Source organism: Macaca nemestrina, chromosome 17 (genome assembly GCF_043159975.1).
Source record: "Macaca nemestrina isolate mMacNem1 chromosome 17, mMacNem.hap1, whole genome shotgun sequence".
In the NCBI taxonomy this organism is placed as follows: domain Eukaryota; kingdom Metazoa; phylum Chordata; class Mammalia; order Primates; family Cercopithecidae; genus Macaca; species Macaca nemestrina.
Window position 1 is genome coordinate 44,760,318 of NC_092141.1, and position 19,210 is coordinate 44,779,527.

The window sequence follows — 19,210 nt, forward strand, 5'->3', positions numbered from 1 at the left end:
TTAAATCCTTACAAACAGGACGAGAAAAAAAAAGAATGGAACAACAACAACAAAATTAGGTGGGGCAACACAGGGAAACCTCATCTCTAGAAAAATTCAAAAAACTAGCTGGGTGTGGTGATACACCCCTGTGGTCCCAGCTATACGGGAAGATCCCTTGAGCCTGGGAGGTTGAGGCTGCCATGAGCCATGATCATGCCACCGCACTCCAGCCTGGGCAACAGAGAAAGATCCTATCTCAAAAAAAGAAAAAAAAAAAAAAAACTGGGCAAACTGTCAACTTCTGAGGTGTGATGCTGGGACGGCAGTTATGTTTAAACAAATGACCTAATCATTTTTTAAGCTGGGCGGTAGGTGTATGACAGTTCTCCTCCTTACAATTGTCTGTTGCTTTTTAAAGTGGGTCACATTATGCACCATGACCAAAAAATAATCACCATCATCCTCCTCCTCCTTCTCCACCTACATCCCAAGGAATGGAAAAAGAAACTGTATTTTCTCAGATTCTGAGGTGGGAGAAAGACAATAACTAACATACTAACTCATTTACTCATAAACATATTGCTATGGGGTGAAGCGTGTGCCTTACCCACTCCCCAAAAAATTTCGTATGTTGAAATTCTAACCTCTAGTTCCTCAGAATGTGACCTTATTTGGAAAAGGTTATTGCAGACATAATTAGTGAAGATGAGGTCCTACTGGAGTAGAGAGGAACCCTAATCCAGTATGCCTGGTATCCTTACAAAAAGGGGAAATTTGGTCACAGATACGCACACAGGTAGAACACCATGTGAACATGAAGACAGAGATCCGGGTGATGCACCTACAGGCCAAAGAATCACAGAGATTACCAGCAAACCACCAGAAGCCAGGGGAGAGGCAAGGAACATACAGTTCCTCACAGTCGTCAAAGAAACCAACTCTAACAACGTTATGTAGAACTTCTAGTCTTGGCCGGGCGCGGTGGCTCAAGCCTGTAATCCCAGCACTTTGGGAGGCCGAGACGGGCGGATCATGAGGTCAGGAGTTCGAGACCATCCTGGCTAACACGGTGAAACCCCGTCTCTACTAAAAAATACAAAAAACTAGCCGGGCGAGGTGGCGGGCGCCTGTAGTCCCGGCTACTCGGGAGGCTGAGGCAGGAGAATGGCGTAAAAACCCGGGAGGCAGAGCTTGCAGTGAGCTGAGATCCGGCCACTGCACTCCAGCCTGGGCGACACAGTGAGACTCCGTCTCAAAAAAAAAAAAAAAAAAGAACTTCTAGTCTCCAGATCTATGAGATAATGAATTTCTGTTGTCTCAGCCACCCGGTTTGTGGTACTTTGTTGCAGCAAGCCTAGCAAACGAATGCACATATATTCTATAGTTTGAAGAAAGAATTCCCAGAAAATCATATTTAAAATGGTTAAATTAAGCAAAATAAAATAAACCAAAAAAAGAAAAGTCCCAACTACCTGAAATACTTAATTGTCTTTGGAAACTGATTTAAAAATAGCTCATACAGTCAACTGCCACTGGCTTTAGTTCTTTAAAAAACAGTACAAAAATAAAAGATGCTTGGCTGGGTGCAGCAGCTCACACCTGTAATCCCAGCACGTTGACAGGCTGAGGTGGGTGGATCACTTGAGTCCAGGAGTTCGAGACCAGCCTGGGTGACATGGTGAAACCCTGTTTCTGCAAAAAATTAGCCAGGCATGGTGACACGTGTCTGTAGTCGCAGCTATTCCGGAAGCTAAGGTGAGAGAATCACCTGATTCTGGGGAGGTCAAGGCTGCGTTGAACTGTGATCGTGCTACTGCACTCCATGCTGGGTTCCTGGGTGACAGAGTGAGACCCCGTCTCAAAATAAAATAAAATAAATAAAAAATAAAAACAAAGATGCTGAAGAGAGGATAAACCAGAGATCTCTGAACTGCTAATGAAAATAATGTTTCTGTCTGCTCTCAGATTTTTTCTTTTTTTTTCTTTCTTTTTTTTTTCTTTTGAGATGGAGTCTCACTCTGTCGCCCAGGCTGGAGTGCAGTGGCCCCATCTCCGCTCACTGCAAGCTCTGCCTCCCGGGTTCATGCCATTCTCCTGCCTCAGTCTCCTGAGTAGCTGGGACTACAGACGCCCGCCAACACACCCGGCTAATTTTTTGTATTTTTAGTAGATTCGGGGTTTCACTGTGTTAGCCAGGATGGTCTCGATCTCCTGACCTCGTGATCCGCCCGCCTGGGCCTCCCAAAGTGCCGGGATTACAGGCGTGAGCCACTGCGCCCGGTCGCGATTTTTCTTATTCCAAAAAAGTCTCAAGCGATCCTCCTGCCTCAGCCTCTCAAGTAGCTGGGACTCACAGGCACATGCCACCACACCCAGCTAACTTTTTTTTTTTTTGAGACGGAGTCTCGCTCTGTCGCCCAGGCTGGAGTGCAGTGGCGTGATCTCCGCTCACTGCAAGCTCCGCCTCGCAGGTTCGCGCCATTCTCCTGCCTCAGTCTCCCGAGTAGCTGGGACTACAGGCGCCCGCCACCACGCTCGGCTAATTTTTTGTATTTTTAATAGAGACTGGGTTTCACAGTGTTTGCCAGGACGGTCTTGATCTCCTGACCTTGTGATCCACCCGCCTCGGCCTCCCAAAGTGCTGGGATTACAGGCGTGAGCCACCGCGCCCGGCCCAGCTAACTTTTAAATGTTTTGTAGAGATGAAGTCTTGTTATGTTGCCCATGCTGGTCTTGAACTCCTGGCTTCAAACAATCCTCCCACCTCAGCCCTTTAAAGTTTTGGGATTACAGGCATGAGCCCTTGCACCCAATTATATGCTTTCATGTATACACACCAACAGAGGTTTAAAGGAGGGGCTCCACCTTTCCAGCCAGAAGTTCTTCCCAGTTAATGTGTCTAAAGAATGGATGAGCCTAGGGGAAAAAAAAGCAGAAAGAAAAGTTGAGGGGAATAGACTTCGCTGGATTGAGAAATTAATCACCTTTTTGAAGTTACAAGTCACAAAATAAGCTAAACTTAAAAGCAACTACATATAACCCTGAGAAATACATAAAACTAGCACTATCTTCCCCACAAAACACCAAACATGCCAATCCCTACTTGAACTTCTCCAGGGTCCCCAGGCCCAGCTCCCAGATGAGAAGCAGCTTGATAGAGGAAAAAAAGCCTGGATAAAGAACCTTAGTCAAACTGATTTTTTTCCTTTTTAGACTTTGCTTGTCTACTTTGCCTTGACAAAATATAGTTTACTGGCCGGGCACGCTGGCTCATGCCTGTAATCCCAGCATTTTGGGAGGCTGAGGCAGGTGGTTCACCTGAGGCTGGGAGTTCGAGACCAGCCTGGCCAACATGGTAAAACCCCTTCTCTACTAAAAATACAGAAATTAGCCCGGCATGGTGGTGCACACCTGTAATCCCAGTTACTAGGTAGACTGAAGCAGGACAATCACTGGAACCTGGGAGGCGGAGGTTGCAGTGAGCCAAGATCATGCCATTGCACTCCAGCCTGGATGACAGGGCAAGACTCCCTCTCAGAAAGAAAAGAAAATTTACTTTACTAATTACTACTGAGTAATTGTTTAAGGGTCTGTAATCCCAGCACTTTGGGAGGCCAAGGCAGCTGGATCACCTGTGGTCAGGAATTCCAGACCAGCCTGACCAACATGGTGGAACCCTGTCTCTATTAAAAATACAAAAATTACCCAGGCGTGCTGGCGGGCGCCTGTAATCCCGGCTACTCCAGAGGCTGAGGCAGCAGAATCGCTTGAACCTGGGGGGCTGAGGTTGCAGTGAGCCAAGATCGCGCCACTGTACTCCAGCCTGGGTGACAGAGCGAGACTCTGTCACCAAAAAAAAAAAAAAAAAAGAATTATAAAAACCAATATGAAAAGAAAGTCGTTAGATAAATCTGTACTTCGCCTTCAAAAACTGAAGACTTTTTTTGTTCAATATGTATTATTCAAAATATACATTAAATTCTATCTAGTTAAATCCTAGTCATTGAATCTTATAGTGTTGGTGACCATTTAAGAACCTTACCTTTTTAAGCAGATCTCTGGCTTCTTGTGTGAGGTAGGGAGGCAAATTGAGTTTACATTTGAGGATGTTGTCAGTTGTTTTCTTTCCATTCTCCCCAGTGATTGGGGGCTAAGAGTAGAAGACAAGTGAAAAATATTAGCAGGGAGTGAAAAATATTAGCATATAAGAAACAAATTTTAAATAACAATATTATCTATTTCCTGAATTAGTTATGCATGGAGATCAGAAATGTATGCTGTGAAATAGGCTAACTGCTAAAGACTTTTGTTTTAGAGACAGGGTCTCGCTATGTTGTCAAGGCTAGATTCTATTAATAATCCTTGGCTCCAATGATCTTCCCGCCTCAGCCTCCTGAGTAGCTTGGGCTACAGGCACGCACCACTGTGCCTGGCAGAAGTGCAGTTTTTAAGCAACAGGACAGAGGAAGTAGCAGTGTCCTGGAAGGAAGCCTGTGTTTCCACCATTAACTTATTGTGTGATAATAAGTGAGCTATGTGATTTTATGCTTTAGTTTCTCCATTTATAAAATAAGGACTCCTGAGTAGCTGGGATTACAGGAGCACACCACCATGCTCGGCTAATTTTTCTATTTTTAGTAGAGACGGGGTTTCACTATGTTGGCCAGACTGGTCTCAAACTCCTGACCTCATGATCCACCCACCTTGGTCTCCCAAAGTGCTGAGATTATAGGCATGAGCCACTGAGCCTAGCATAGGAATTCTTTATACTACCCTTGAAACTGTTTAAGTATGAAATTATGTCAAAATAAAGTTTTTCCGGGCAGGCACAATGGCTCACAACTGTAATACCAGCACTTTAGAAGGCCAAGGCGGGCAGATCACCTGAGGTCAGGAGTTCAAGACCAGCCTGGCCAACACGGTGAAAGCCCAACTCTACTAAAAATACAAAACAATACCCCGGTATGGTGGCACATACCTGTAGTCCCAGCTAAATGGGAGGCTAAGGCAGGAGAATCGCTTGAACCTGGGAGGCAGAGGTTGCAGTGAGCTGAGATTACACCTCTGCACTCCAGCCTGGGCGAGAGGAGCGAAAGTCCATCTTCAAAAAAAAAAGTTTTTCCAACGGCAATAGTCACAAAAAAGTGACTACATTCTGCACCTTTCTGTTCCATGTTACATGTTACTGTGAAATCTTTCTCAGAGAACTGAACCGTGTTTGGTAGAAATAGATACTTGTGGCCGGGCACAGTGGCTCATACCTGTAATCCCAGCACTTTGGGAGGCCAAGGCAGGCGGATAACGAGGTCAGGAGATCAAGACCCTCCTGGCTAACATGGTGAAACCCCGTCTCTACTAAAATAATACAAAAAATTAGCCGGGCATGGTGGCGGGCAACTGTAGTCCCAGCTCCTCGGGAGGCTGAGGCGGGAGAACGGCGACAACCCAGGAGGCGGAGCTTGCAGTGAGTTGAGATTGGGCAACAGAGCCAGACTCCATCTCAAAAAAAATAAAATAAAATAAACAAAGAAATAAAGTACATTTTAACTTTTAAACTCCTGCCACAGGCCAGGCGTGGTGGCTCATGCCTGTAATCCCAGAACTCTGGGAGGCCGAGGCGGGTGGATTACCTGAGGTCAGGAGTTTGAGACCAGCCTGACCAACATGGAGAAACCCCGTCTCTACTAAAAGTAAAAAATTAGCCAGGAGTAGCAGCGCATGCCTGTAATTCCAGCTACTGAGGAGGCTGAGGCAGGAGAACTGCTTGAACCCGGGAGGCAGAGGTTGCGGTGAACCAAGATCGTGTCATTGCACTCCAGTCTGGGGAACAAGAACGAAACTCCATCTAAAAGAAACAAAACAAAACAAAACAAAATCTCCTGCCGCAAGTTTTTAAATCTTACGTGAATGAAAACACAAGGATGCTGGGATTATTTACCTGGGGAGAGGGAGAAAAAAATCAAAAAGGTCCTCTCAACACAAGAATGAAGCAAAGCTTTTAACATCTGCCTGTTGCCTGTTTACTTCCTGTCCTTTATTTTTTTTTTTGAGATGGAGTCTCGCTCTGTTGCCCAGGCTGGAGCACAGTGGGGCGATCTCGGCTCACTGCAAGCTCCGCCTCCTGGGTTCATTCTCCTGCCTCAGTCTCCTGAGTAGCTGGGATTACAGGTGCCTGCCACCACGCCCGGCTAAATCTTTTGGAGTTTTAGTAGAGACGGGGTTTCACCCTGTTAGCCAGGATGGTCTCGTTTTCCTGACCTTGTGATTCGCCCGCCTCAGCCTCCCAGAGTGCTGGGATTACAGGCGTGAGCCACTGCGCCTGGCCCTTTACTTCCTGTCTTATGGCCAGCTAGGATGACTGCAGTCAAGTAGGTCTGGTTTCTCTTAAAGAGCCAAACTCACGAATTTAGAATTTTAATTTAAGTGGCAAGAAATGATGTCATGCATGCTGATTTCCCTTCTGAAAGGAATTAGGCTGATCAGCTATTATTGTTCAAATGCAATGGTACTCAAAATTTATTTTAGATCCCTCTCCCTCCCATCCTCAGAATGTAAAAGCAAAAATAAATGTAGAGCCAGTACTACCCCTTCGTATGAAACACAGTAACTTTCAATGGCATTGTCTTACTGTGAAGAATAAGTTCCTGAAAGTCACACTTGAGTATTATTTATATCCCAGTTTGTTTCCAAAAGAGGTTCTGCAGCATACGACATAGTAATATAGGCCGGGCACAACGGATCACACCTGTAATATTAACACTTTGGGAGGCTGAGGTAGGCAGATCGCTTGAGCCCAGGGGTTCGAGACCAGCCTGGGCAATATGGCAAAATCCCACCTCTACAAAAAAAAAAAAAAAAATTAGTTGGATATGGTGGTGGTACACCTGTTGTCCCAGCTGTTCAGCAGGCTGAGGCGGGCAGATCAATTGAGCCCAGAAGGTCAAGGCTGCAGTGAGCTATGATTGCACCACTGCACTCCAGCCTGGGTGACAGAATGGACCCTATCTCGAAAAAACAAAAAATGTGTGTGTGTGTGTATATATATATATACCTATATACACACACACACACAGACACACACACACACATATACACACAGATACTATATATATATGCACACACTATATTTACACACCCTACAAATATATATACACTTACATATATATATATAAACTACAACAAACAATTAGAGTAGAAAATTAAGTTGAAATAGTTTTAAAAGGACAGAAGGCATAAGCCATAAAAGCCTACTGAGGCCGGGTGCAGTGCCTCACACATAAAATCACAGCACTTTGGGAGGCCAAAATGGAAGGACCACTTAAAGTCAGGAGTTCAAGACCAGCCTAAGCAACGAAGTGTGACCTCATCTCTACAAAAAATAATTTTTTTAAAAAAATAGGGCCGGGCGCGGTGGCTCAAGCCTGTAATCCCAGCACTTTGGGAGGCCGAGACGGGCGGATCACAAGGTCAGGAGATCGAGACCATCCTGGCTAACACAGTGAAACCCCGTCTCTACTAAAAAATACAAAAACCTAGCCGGACGAGGTGGCGGGCGTCTGTAGTCCCAGCTACTCGGGAGGCTGAGGCAGGAGAATGGCGTGAACCCGGGAGGCGGAGCTTGCAGTGAGCTGAGATCCGGCCACTGCACTCCAGTCTGGGCGACAAAGCGAGACTCTGTCTCAACAAAAAGAAAAAATAAAAATAAAAAAAAATAAAAATAAAAAAAAAATAAAAAAATAGAGTCTATTGGCAAGGTGTGGTGGCATATGCCTGTAATTCCAGTAGTTTTGGCGGTCGAGGCGGGCGGATCACGAGGTGAGGAGAAACCCTGTCTGTACTAAAAATACAAAAAAAAAAAAAATTAGCCGGACGTGGTGGCAGGTGCCTGTAGTCCCAACTACTATAGAGGCTGAGGCAAGATAATAGCCTCAACCCGGGAGGCGGAGCTTGCAGTGAGCGGGGATGGTGCACTCCAGCCTGGGCAACAGTGCAAGACTCCATCTCAAAAAAACAAACAAACAAACAAAAAAAAAAATTGGGGAAACGAAACAAAACAAAAACAAAAGCAAAACAAAAAGGCAGGCCGTGGTGGCTCACGCCTGTAATCCCATCACTTTGGGAGGCCGAGATCATGAGGTCAGGATATCGAGATAATTCTGGCTAACACGTTGAAACCCCATCTCTACTAAAAAAACAAAAAATGAGCAAGGCATGGTGGCGGGTGCCTGTGGTCCCAGCTGTTCTGGAGGCTGAGGCAGGAGAATGGCGTGAACCCGGGAGGTGGAGCTTGCAGTGAGCCGAGGTCCTGCCACTGCACTCCAGCCTGGGCAATAGAGTGAGACTCCCTCTCAAAAAAAAAAAAAAAAAAAAAAAAAGCAACAAACTGGGTATATGCCTTTAGAAGTGGTGTGTACATTTCCAGCATTATGAATGAATAGAAATGAGTGGGCCGGGCGCGGTGGCTCAAGCCTGTAATCCCAGCACTTTGGGAGGCCGAGGCGGGCGGATCACAAGGTCAGGAGATCGAGACCACAGTGAAACCCCGTCTCTACTAAAAATACAAAAAATTAGCCGGGCGCGGTGGCGGGCGCCTGTAGTCCCAGCTACTCAGGAGGCTCTGAGGCAGGAGAATGGCGTGAACCCGGGAGGCGGAGCTTGCAGTGAGCCGAGATCGCGCCACTGCACTCCAGCCTGGGCAACAGCGTGAGACTCCGTCTCAAAAAAAAAAAAAAAAAAAAAAAAAAAAAAAGAAATGAGTGGCAGTAGTTACTTTGGTCCATAGATTTTTGGTATCTTAACTAGTTTTAGATCTCTTCCACTGAAGAGATTGCCTGTGGAACCTTGTTAGGAATGGAAGCACTGAAGGCAAACTGCTTGGGTTTGAATTTTGTTCTATCCCTTGCACCCTGCCTGGGTTCAAATCCTAGCTCTGCTTAGTAAGTTCTTTTAAGGTGATGATCTTTGAGCAAATGTCTTAGCTCCTGTTTTCCCAAGTAAATGGACACAATAGTTGCTACCTTGTGGAAGGATTCATGTAATTGACCAGTGTTTACCAAGTAGCATCAGCCTTCAGTTTTAGTCATTGGTGATTCTGTATTTGGACTGTGAGAGGGTTGGGGTGGGGGGTGGTGTGTGTGTGTAGCACTTAAGAAAGGAAAAGATACTTTTGATAAGGGAGAGGTCACTTTTCTCTGCTTTTGTGTCAAAAGGGAAGAAGGGAGTTTTGGAAAGGCATAGGAATTTTGTTCAATACTAAGCTCTCTTCCTCAAAATCAGAGGTACATAGAATGTGTTATAATTTGCAGAATTTCTTGACTTCAACAATTTGATTTTTTAAAATTTATTTTTATTTTTTAGGTTTAGACTGAGCTACAGTTAATCTGTGGCGACGTTCTGGATGCACTGGACAAACACCTCATTCCAGCAGCTACCACTCTGGCAAGTCCAAGGTTTTCTATTATGAAATGTAGGTTCTATACTAAGAACTAACAAGTGTACTTCAATAATTTTAAACACTCTCAAGAATAATTGGCTTTGTTTCTTTTTTTCTTAGATATTTCCTATTATTTTCCTTATTAAATATAACCAAAAATCCCACAGAAATTAACTGAGGAGCTTCCAAGTATCAACAAAATTATCACTCCATAGACTAGAATTAAACAAGCAAGTGGTTCCAAGAAATGCCACAAGTGTATGAATCATAACATAAAATTTCTACACGAAACATTCAGCCAGGACTGTGCAATGTGTGGCCGTTTGGGGTAGGGAAATGAGATAGGTTCCATGAAAGCAAAAGAATAGAAATAACTAAAGCAAAAGCTAATGCATTTTTATAATAGCCTGACCATCTTTTTATTCCAACATCAACTATCCTTCTAACATTAAACAATTATTTTTAAATAAAAATTGGAAACCTACATAAAAGAAAGTCATGATTCTAAAAAGGCCAACTTTGAATCTTACATTTTCCTTTCTAGTATAGAACCTACATTTCATAATAGAAAACCTTGGACTTACCAGTGGTAGCTGCTGGAATGAGGTGTTTGTCTAGTACCTCCAGCATGTCGCCACAGATTAACTCCAGCTCAGCCTCGACCTGAAAAAATAAAAATAAATTAAAAAAAATCAGATTGCTGAAGTCTAGAAATTCTGTAAATTATTACACATTCTATGTACCTCTGATTTTGAGGAAGAGAGCTTAGTATTGAACAGAATTCCTTTCCCTCTCCAAACTCCCTTCTTCCCTTTTGATACAAAAGCAGAGAAAAGCTGCCTCTGGGTCATCAAAAGTATCTTTTCCTTTCCGCATGCAATTACGTGCTACACACACACACCACCACCCACCCCAGCACCGCCTCACAGTCCAACTACACAATCACCAATGACTAAAACTAAACACCGATGCTACTTGGTAAATGCTGGTCAATTACGTGAATCTTTCACAAGGTAGCAACTACTCTGTCCATTTACTTGGGAAAACAGGAGCTAAGACATTTGCTCGAAGATCACCCCCTTAAAAGAACTTACTAAGCAGAGCTAGGATTTGAACCCAGGCAGGGTGCAAGGGACAGAACAAAATTCAAACCCAAGCAGTTTGCCTTCAGTACTTACATTCCTAACAAGGTTCCACAGGCAATCTCTTTAGTGGAAGAGATCCAAAACTAGTTAAGATACCAAAAATGTATGGACCAAAAAAACTATTGCTACTCATCTCATTTATAATGCTGAAAATGTACAACACCTCTAAACGCACATTCTTAGCGTGCTTCCTATTTTTTTTCTTTTTTCTTTCTTTCTTTTTTTTTTTTTTTTTTGAGACAGAGCCTCACTTTGTCCCTCAGGCTGGAGTGCAATGGCGCAATCTCAGCTCACTGCAACCTCCACCTCCAGGGTTCACGCCATTCTCCTGCCTCAGCCTCCCGAGTAGCTGGGACTGAGAGGTGACAACCTGCTAGCAGCCCTCGCTCTCTGCGCCTCCTGGGCCTCGGCGTCCACTCTGGTGGCGCTTGAGAAGCCCTTCAGCCTGCCACTGCACTGTGGGAGCCACTCTGGGCTGGTCGAGGCCAGAGCTGGCTCCCTCTGCTTGCCGGGAGGTGTGGAGGGACAGGCGCGGGCGGGAACCGGGGCTGCGCCCGGCACTCGCGGGCCAGCAAGAGTTCCCTGTGGGCGTGGGTTCGGCGGTGCCCGCACTCAGCACCGGGTAGTGAGGGGCTTAGTACCTGGGCCAACAGCTGCAGAGGGTGCGCCATGTCCCCGCAGTGCCGGACCGCCGGCGCTGCCCTTGAATTCTCTCCAGGCCTCAGCTGCCTCCCGAAGGGCGGGGGCTCGGGACCTGCATCCTGCCATTGCTGAGCCTCCCTGCACCCCTCCGTGGGCTTCTGCGCTACCCGAGCCTCCCAGAGGAGCGCTGCCCGCTGCGCCGCGCCGCTTGGTCCCATGGACCGCCCAAGGACTGAGGAGTGCAGGTGCACCGCCGGACTGGCAGGCCGCTCTGCTTGCAGCCCCAGTGAGGGATCCACTAGGTGAAGCCAGCTGGGCTCCTGAGTCTGGTGGGGACATGGAGAACCTTTATGTCTAGCTGAGGGATTGTAAATGCACCAATCAGTACTCCGTGTCTAGCTCAAGGTTTGTAAATACACCAATCAGTACTCTGTATCTAGCTAACCTAGTGGGGACTTGGAGAACTTTTCTGTCTAGCACTCTTTTTTTTTTTTTTTTTTTTTTTGAGGCGGAGTCTCGCTCTGTCGCCCAGGCTGGAGTGCAGTGGCGCGATCTCGGCTCACTGCAAGCTCCGCCTCCCGGGTTCCCGCCATTCTCCTGGCTCAGCCTCCCCAGTAGCTGGGACTACAGGCGCCGCCACCACGCCCGGCTAATTTTTTTTTTTTTTTTTTTTTTTTTTTGGATTTTTTTTTTTAGTAGAGACGGGGTTTCATTGTGTTAGCCAGGATGGTCTCGATCTCCTGACCTCGTGATCTGCCCGTCTCGGCCTCCCAAAGTGCTGGGATTACAGGCTTGAGCCACCGCGCCCGGCCCTGTCTAGCACTCTTAGCACTCTGTGTCTAGCTCAAGGTTTGTAAATACACCAATCAATACTCTGTATCTAGCTAACCTAGTGGGGACTTGGAGAACTTTTCTGTCTAGCACTCTTAGCACTCTGTGTCTAGCTCAGGGTTTGGAAATACACTGATCAGTACTCTGTCTAGCTCAAGGTTTGTAAATACACCAATCCTTACTGGAGAACACTTCTGTCTAGCACTGTGTGTCTAGCTAAAGGATTGTAAACGCACCAATCAGCACTCTGTCAAAATGGTCCATCAGCTCTCTGTAAAATAGACCAATCAGCAGGATGTGGGTGGGGCCAGATACAGGAATAAACGCAGGCTGCCGGCGCCAGCAGTGGCAATCCTCTTGGGTGCTCTTTCGCAGTGTGGGAGTTTTGTATTTTGCTCTTTATAATAAATCTTGCTGCTGCTCATTCTGGGTCCACTGTGAGCTGTAACACTCACCTTGAAGGTCTGCAGTTTCACTCCTGAGGCCAGCGAGACCACAAACCCACCAGGAGGAATGAACAACTCCAGATGTGCCACCTTAAGAGCTGTAACAGTCACCACGAAGGTCTGCAGCTTAGCTTCACTCCTGAAGCCAGCGAGACCACGAACCCACCGGAAGGAAGAAACTCCGAACACGTCCAAACATCGGAAGGCACAAACTCTGGACACACCATCTTTAAGAACTGTAACACTCACTGCGAGGGTCTGCGGCTTCGTTCTTGAAGTCAGCGAGACCAAGAACCCACCAATTCTGGACCCAGGACTACAGGCACCCACCAGCATGCCCGGCTTTTTTTCCCTTTTTTAAAAAATATTTTTAGTAGAGACAGGGTTTCACCATGTTAGCCAGGATTGTCTCGATCTCCTGTCCCTGTGATCCACCCGCCTCAGCCTCCCAAAGTCCTGGGATTACAGGCATGAGCCACCATGCCCCGGCCACTTGCTTTCTATTTTCTGTGAACTCATGGCACCACTGTTGAAGCTTTCTAGGTTCCTCTCATGTCCCTGGAACCTCATTTCTGTAAAACATTCTCTCAGTCTTTTTTCCGTAATTGCATCCTTATCTTAGCTAAGCAAAACTGTTTTCTGAATCAACTATCTCCCTGATAGCTTTTCAAATAGAGACTGCTGTAGGAGACGAAAGGTTTCCATGTTCTCCTAGCTCCTCACATACTCAATGACTGCTCTCCTGTTTCTCCAAACCCTTCTTCCTCAAAAGCCGATATTCTACATTCCATTTCTCCATTTCTGTCATCAATAGATCTCTAGGCCCTTCTCCCACATTCATTGACTATCTACAGGCAAACTATCCTATACCTGAGATCACACCAAAGTATGGTGTGGCCACGTTCCCGTCAACAGAGTTCTTTGCTTTCTACTCCAAGACTTGCACTTGTCCATACCCCTAACTGTGCCGCTCCATACTAGAAGTCTTATATTGTAATGCTCCACTCTTAGCCATGGCTTCCTCTTTTAATTCCTTTTCTCTTGTTGTTTCTATTTAGGAACTGATCAAGACATCTACACTCTTTCTTTCTTTTTTGCTTTTTTCTTTCTTTCTCTCTTTCTTTCTTTTTCTTTCTCTCTCCCTTCCTTCCTTTTTATCTTTTCCTTTTCCTTGCTTCCTTCCCTCCTTCCTTCCTTCCTTCCTTCCTTCTTTATGCATGTATCTCATGTAACACATGCAGACTCGAACTTTTCACATCTTCTCCCAATGTATCAGTTGCTGTCTTTGCTTCCTGCTTCCCTTTCCTAGCTAGCCCAAGTCCCACAGTGTACCTCATGGACTTCTTTCTTCAGCTTTTTCAACTTTCTCACTTCCTCATTCCACTGGGACACAAAACTTGTCTATTGGTCATCAAAATTCTTTGACCCAACATATTTCATGGTAATGGTAACATCAATCCCAGCTTACAACTTTACTTTTAGAGACAGGGTCTCACTTTTTTGCCCACTACTGCAGCTTCCAGGAGAAAAAGTTACTCATCTCTGCCCTGAAATATTCTATAGCCTAATCCACGTGAGCAAAAGACAAAAATATACCAAGATGTAAAATGTGTACTATATATACAGTCATCTGAGTACTAGACTGTGACCTCAAATGCCAACGACTATGGCCAAATTATTAACAGACATAAGCCTGAGAACTAAGCCAGACACTCAAACAAGCCTCCCTTTTCAGAGACATTTTCTCGAACCATAAAAATAAAAGGCAAAAATTAGGACATATTCAGGAAACAACAACCTCCTTCCCCCAGATAATTTCTGTTGCATAAAACCCAAAGATTAAAAACTATGACATTGGATTAAAGAAACTTGAGTCTTTCAATAAAAAAAGAACGAGACAAATTTAACCAAAAACACTCATCATTTTTCTTGAAAATACAATAGTTCCCTTTTACCTGAGAGGGATCCATTCTGAGACCCCGAGTAAATATGCTGAAACCATGGATAATAGCAAACCTTATATATACTATATTCTGTTCTATACATACATACTCATGGTAAAGTTTAATTTATAAATTAGGCACAGTGAAAGATGAATACCAGAACAATTATAACGTACTCTAATAGAAGTTATATGAACGTAGTCTCTTTTTCTCTCAAAATATCTTATTGTACTGTACCACTGGTAACTAAAACTGCAGATAAGGGGGGACTATTGTACAACAGTCTCACCATTTGCCGGTATTTCCGAATCATTTTTAGCTTGTCTTCTCTTCCCTTGTTTCCTTCTTTCTGTTCAAGGCTGCTGATTCTTCTCCAGGAGGATCTTCTAGCTCCAATCACATTCTTACATGTAACAGAGAGGAGGTTTCTTTCTTCAGCTGTCAGCTCCACATCCATCCCTGCTACTTTCTTCATTGACTCCACCATTTCTATAAGGGAAAAGCAAAATCTGTACACCTGCAGAATTAGCACCACATGGAAGCTGCCAAAGAGTTTTCTGCCTGTGTCCCCTGGAGGGGGGACATCACTTCTCCCCTGGACAGGAGCCCATTAAGCAACACTTGGAGGAGTCAAGGAGTGCCACACCAGAACGTGGGGACCAGTGATGTCAGGGAGTGCTGGGCAGCAAGTCCCAAGGTCCTCAGGGCGCCCCAGGGCCTTTCTTGGAAACCGTACTGCTGTCAGTGCCCTGGCACCATGGGCCTGTGATGAGAGTGCAGCCTGAGCGATCTACAAACTGCCTTCAGGGTCTCTCTTCCATTGTCCTGGTGAAGAGCACAGCCCTGATCCATGCAGGCCTCCTGACCCACACCCTCGTGTTCTCTCCCAAACACACTTCCTTATCTGTTCAATATGGACAGGCTGAGAAGGCTAAAAATTTCCCAAATTTTTAAGTTCTGCTTCCCTTTTGATTATAAGTTCTGTCTCTAAATCATTCCTCTTTTCTTTCATTTTCCTAGAAACATTCAAGAGAATGAAGGTACTCCTTCAATACCTTGCTTAGATATTTCTTCTGCCAAATTTCAGGTTCACCGTTCGCAAGCTCTGCCTTCCAGAAAACACTAGGAGCACAATGCAGCCAAGTTCTTTGTCACTTTATGACAAGCATCACCTTTCCTCCAGTTTCCAATAACATGTTCTTCATTGCCATCTGACACTTCATCTGAATGACTTTTCCCTTTCATATTTTTATTTATTTAAGAGACTGAGTCTCCCTATGTTGGCCAGGTTGGTCTTGAAGCCTCATCCTCAAGCGATCCTCCCATCTTGGCCTCCCAAAGTGCTAAGATTCCAGGCATGAGACACTACACACGAACCCCTTCATATGCTACCGACATTCTGTCCAGCTCTCCTCTTCTGAGCCCTCACCAGAGTCACCCTTAACCAAGAGTCACAGGGAGAAGACGGCCACCCACACGCCAAGAGACAGGCCTGGAACAGAGCCTTCCTGCACAGCCTCAGAGGGACCCACCCTGCTTGATCTCGGACTCATGGCCTCCAGGACTGTGAGACAATAAGATTCTGTTGTTGAGAGTGCCCAGTCTGTGGTCCTGTAAAATAGCCCTAGGAAACTAACACAGCCTGTTAGCCCACAGATGGTGAAGGGATGGAACGTGCAACGGAGCTCCAGGCTGACTGTCTACAGCTTCCAATGTGCACTATGGGACCCTCGGGTGGGTGTAGGTATGCAAGATAATTTTGGGTGGTGCAGGATGAATAATTTCAACTGACATAAAAACGTGTGTATCTTGCTGGGTAAATCAGGGGTCCTGACCTGTTAGGAACCAGGCTACATAGCAGGAGGTGAGCAGTCAGCCAGTGATCAAAGCTTCATCTGTAGAAACAGCTGCTTCCCATCCCTCGCATTACCCCATGAGCTCTGCCTTGTGTGAGATGATCAGTGCCGTTATATTCTCATAGGAGCATGAACCCTACTGTGAACTGCTCATGCCAGAGATCTAGACTGCGTGTTCCTTATGAGAACCTAATGCCTGATGATCTGTGATTGTCTCCCATCACCTCCAGATGGGAGCATGTAGTTAAAGGAAAACAAGCTCAGGGCTCCCACTGATTCTATATTATGGTGAGTCGTGTAATTATTTCATTATATATTACAGTGAAATAATAATAGAAATAAAGCACATAATAAATATAATGGGCTTGAATCACCTCCGCATTATCCCTTCCCCTTCTCCCAGGTCCGTGGAAGAGTTGTCTTCAAGATAACTGGTCTCTGGTGCCAAAAAGTTTCGGGACCAATGATTTAAATGTTTGTAAGAATAGTTAAGCAACTTAAGCTTTACATGCTACAAAAAATACAGGTTTAAATACTAATAAAAATGGGTGCAAATGAAAACACTCTTTCTGTGGTCCAGGGAATCTTAACCATTCTATCAGAAAGACTTGCTGCTTGGAGCTGCAGCTGTCCTCCCACATCCTGTCCACTGTAAAGCCCTGCAACACACACACACGTGCCCCCCCACACACATGCACACAGATGCACATACATAAATACATTCACATGTACATACCTGCACACACACATGCATACACACACAGATGTACATACATAAGTACATTCACATGTACATACCTGCACACACACACGCACACAGAGGCACACACATGCACGCACAGACACAGATGCACATACATAAGTATATTCACATGTACATACCTGCACACACACACGAACATACATACACATGCATATATCTGCATGCACACGACGCACATACACACACAGACACACACACACACAGACACACACGCACGCTGTGCTTCATGCCCTCACTAGGGTGGCCAGGGAGGGAACGCGTGTTTTTAGGAGAAATGAAGACAACTCAGGCCCCTCATTCTCCTGGTGTTGGCACAAGTGCCTTCTCTGCAGACCATGCTTCAGTGTCTTTCTTGGTTCTCCCTCTTACTGAAAGACAGAAGCAGAGGCCCGGCACATACTCGGCTGCTTAGGGCTCAAGCCAAGTTCGCAAGCTTCCTGGGGAGCCTTGTGAGATGAATGCACTGCACAGCCTCCCTAAAAGAGGTGTCGGCTTTTCCTGGATCCTTGAGCCCAGGAAGGCGATAGGTGAGACATCGCAGTTCATCAGAAGACACAAGCAAACTCCAGTGAGAAAGGGCCAGGGTCAAAGATTTGACTCTCCCGGAGAAGGGGTTCTCGGGCTATAAGCACCAGGCAGAAGACTTCATTGCATGCGCAGTGAGGTGACGGAGAGCTCCAATTTTCACTGGGAACTGAGATCAACAGTGACCTGACCCCCTACTCATGCTCGTCTCTCCCTGTCTCTCTCTTTGCCTTTTGTGTCTCTCTCCCTATCTCTCTTGTTCCTTTTCCTCTCAACCTCCTCTGTCTCTCTCCCTATCTCTCTTCCTCTCTCTCTCTCACTCCCTTCTTCCCATCTCTCTTTCTCTCTCCTTCTTTTCCACTTCTCTCTCCCTCCTCATCTCTCTGCCTGCCACTGTTCAGGCTCCTGGGGCCCCACGTGGATGGGCGGACACAGGACTCCTAGGCTACTCGTCACAGCGCAAGCACAGGGCTGCAGGCCCTTGGTCCTCCACCTCCCAGCATCCTCAAAATGAGGGGTGTGGGGTGTGCCCGTGCTCTCCTGGGTGGGCGCCCCACACTCCAGGAAGCAGAAACTGCAAGTCACAGCTGGCTTGAGTGGCGCACCCATGGGGCTGCCAGCTTCCATCGTGCCATCTGCTGAGGCCAAAGCAGAGGACACCAGCCCAGGCCGGTCTCTGCAGCAGGGTGGGGGTAGGGGTGGGCTTGGGGTTGGGGGTGGAGATGGGAACCGCCAATGCAAACTGGCCCCTGGCTGGTTTCCTACCCTTCACCCTACCATGCAAGGCCTCTCCCACCCCTACCCCTGTCTCCCACCACCTCCACCCCTAGGCTGCCCCAGCCCCAGGCTCCAGAGGTCTCCCAGGATCCAGGAACTAAGGGCAATCACTGGGTTCCACAGCCTCTAGTCCATGAGTCAGCCACCCCTCTGTGTGCTGACAAACCTTGGCTCTCATGCCCCACCCCAAGCCAGGACACACCTCCATCCTCCACCAGCATTATTCCCGCCTCCTGATTTTAGCCCTCACAACCCTGCTTCCTAGTAACCTTGCCCCCTCCCAGCCGGGTCCAGGCAAGCCTAAAGTCCAGCACACTCGCCCCACCCTTCCTGGGGGCCACTCTACTATCTGCTTGTCCAGATGTCTTCACCTGGCTTTACCAAGCTACAGCAAATAGCAGGGATGAGCCCCTGGCCTCTGCCAGGAAGATTTGCCAAAATACTCTCTATTTAGAAGCAGGAAGAGTGATGGGGCCTAAGAAAGACCCCAGGATTGTCACCCAAGCAACAAGAAGGGCAAGGAGCCCAGTTTCCTGCCCTTACCCTGGGAGGATGTGGCCAGGACTCCACAAGGTCCTGGAGAGGGGTGGGCAGGAGAGCAGATCCAACTTCCTCTTGAGGAAGCAGCCACCACCCCAGGAAGCAGCAGATGGGGGCGCACAGGCAGAGCCCCCGGTGCTGCAGGGCAGGCCCAGCAGATCTGTACTCAGCCTCAGCCCCGGGGAGCTACAAGACAGGCTGAGCCCCGGATAGGTTTGGCTCTGTGTCCCCACCCAAAACTCATCTGGAATTGTAATCCTCCTGTGTCAAGGGAGGAACCTGGTGGGAGGGGATTGGATCTGGGGACAGTTTCCCCCGTGCTGCTCC

General features: G+C 46.6%; 1 long non-coding RNA gene across 4 annotated transcripts in view; it reads right to left on the minus strand.

The window, feature by feature from the left end:
• Nucleotides 1-19,210, minus strand: part of LOC139359565 (uncharacterized) — an 85,540-nt gene that overhangs the window by 19,316 nt on the left and 47,014 nt on the right. For 2 of the 4 annotated variants that reach the window (XR_011615633.1, XR_011615634.1), the window contains exons 4-7: nt 14,712-14,911; nt 10,000-10,078; nt 4,025-4,132; nt 2,820-2,898 (exon numbers count right to left, since the gene is read on the minus strand). This is a non-coding gene — a long non-coding RNA (uncharacterized lncRNA). The remainder of the gene's footprint in view (nt 1-2,819; nt 2,899-4,024; nt 4,133-9,999; nt 10,079-14,711; nt 14,912-19,210) is intronic. The other 2 variants (XR_011615636.1, XR_011615635.1) reach the window with 2 other exon arrangements.